The 1,856-nt window shown below is 60.5% G+C and overlaps 1 protein-coding gene across 12 annotated transcripts in view; it reads right to left on the bottom strand.

Annotated features, from left to right (window-relative positions):
- Positions 1 to 1,339, bottom strand: part of ZDHHC21 (zinc finger DHHC-type containing 21) — an 81,504-nt gene extending 80,165 nt beyond the window's left edge. For 10 of the 12 annotated variants that reach the window (XR_003096235.1, XR_003096236.1, XM_025215540.1 and 7 more), the window contains exon 1: positions 850 to 1,123. The gene's annotated coding sequence lies outside the window, so the exon portion shown is untranslated. Of the gene's footprint in view, positions 1 to 849; positions 1,124 to 1,210 lie in introns of those variants that run through there. The other 2 variants (XM_006033660.3, XM_025215538.1) reach the window with 2 other exon arrangements.
- Positions 1,340 to 1,856: the final 517 nt, after the last annotated feature.

The following is a 1,856-nucleotide window of genomic DNA, read 5'->3' as shown; positions in this document are numbered from 1 at the left end:
AGAAGAAGTGGGTGGGGGGGGGGGGGGGGAAGCTCTTTATAGATTGTAAATCAGAAATACTGATGTAGGCTTATTAAAAAATAAATACTTGACTTAACAAGTGAACAACAGAATTCCTATGGAACATCTTGAAGAAAGTCGGACATAATCCCTACTGCAAAAGTTTCCTGATCCCCCTTCGAAGAGGTAACTTCCCAGGCTGTCGGCAAACTACAGAAGTATGGCTGGCGCACCAATATGTCACCAGTTTGACACTGTCTGAGATCCTGTCAAGCTTCACCTTCACAGAGTGAACAGTCCTCACTGATGTCAATGGCATGAAGGTCAAGGGGCCAAATTAAGTATGAGTTTGAGTGTGTTTCAGTGTGTGAGTTTGAATAGGAGCATGTCGCCACACAAGGGGACCACTGCTTTGCAAAGCACAGGGAAAGATTTAAAGCAAATACACAATTATAACAATCAAAACCATCCTGTTCATCCGCACCAGTTTACACCCATGCTTCCCAGCCCACATGAAGCCAGTGCGCTATTCAGTCCCATGCTACACGTGCTCAGAGAAAAACGTGCTGCGTTTCCAAGAGGCTACATTCTCAACAGGGGGTGAGCAACTCCCGGCCCGTGGGCTGCACCACCCTGCAGAGCCCCGGGAAAAAGAGGCAATTAACAATGGCGCCCCTCCCCCACTGCCAAATTCCCAAACACCGGAATGGAGCTGGGCCACACCCCCTCCCCCACGTCGCTAGGCCAGGGCCAGGCTGTGCCCCGGGGGCTGGATCGGGCCCCGGACAGAGCAGGACAGGCCCGTGGGCTGAGTAAACATGCGAGAGGGGCGGCGGCGCCGCACTGTACCCAAGTGGGTCCGGTCGCAGCTGAATCCGGAGAGCGGCAGCCGACTGACGCGCGGCGAGACCCACCGCGGAGCAGGCGCAGATCCCCGCTCCACGCCCTTAGCACCGACATCCCTCTTGCCCTGGCCCAGGGCGGGACCAGGGACCCAGCCTCACCCCCCGCCCGGCCAGGTGCCTCCGTGTGCGCATGCCCCCCCATGGTCACGTCCTGCGGTAGGACGACGTCCCCCCGCCCCCAGCAGAGGCTGCGCCGATTCCAGCCTCGCGCAGGACGCAATCACCGCGCAGTCCGGGTGAAATCACGCCCCACCACCCCGAGTCCCGCCTCCCCCTTCCCTCCGCGCGCCCCCCACCGGACTGACCGTTGGGCGGCGCGAGCCCCCTCCGGAGCAGCGCGCGCTCCAGCTTGCCCGACTCGCTGCAGCCGAAGAGGGCCGCCTTCCGCTTCCGTAGTGCTGCTGCGCTTGCGCCGGGGGTGTGCGCCCGGCGCGCTCCAGCCTCCCCCGCCCGGGGGGGGTGAAGTGCTGCGGGCCACAGGTCGGGGGTGTTTGGGGCAGCCCGTGGGAGGTCGACTCTTAGCTGGGTTGCCCCGAGAGTCTTTCGAGACGGTGCTGTTAGGTGCACCCCTCCATGCCCTTCACAGCAGAAACTCAAGGATTTCCACTAGCGCTCCCCGTGGCACTAAAGCCTCGCTGCCCACCACGGGCACCCTATTTCGCTTGCCCCAGATGAATGGCTCCGTGATTTTTCCACAGTCAAAAAACGAGCTGAAGTGGAGCGCTGGCAAGTTCGGAGGGGCCTTCAGTCTCATTTAGGCACCTTGGGTGCATCTACGTATGGCCATATGGTGCCATGCTTTAGTATTTCCTTTTGGAAGTACTAAAGTACTATGCAGTAATGGCCCGTACTGTGCCATGTGTGCAGGCCGGCTCCCGGTCCCGTCCTCGCCGGGCGCGAGCCGGACCCGTCTGTGTGCACGGGAGCTGTGGCCGGCCGCCCGGGGACGCG

The sequence above is a fragment of the Alligator sinensis genome, unplaced genomic scaffold, assembly GCF_000455745.1.
Source record: "Alligator sinensis unplaced genomic scaffold, ASM45574v1 scaffold185_1, whole genome shotgun sequence".
Taxonomy (NCBI): Eukaryota; Metazoa; Chordata; order Crocodylia; family Alligatoridae; genus Alligator; species Alligator sinensis.
This window is presented reverse-complemented; position numbering and strand designations above follow the sequence as displayed.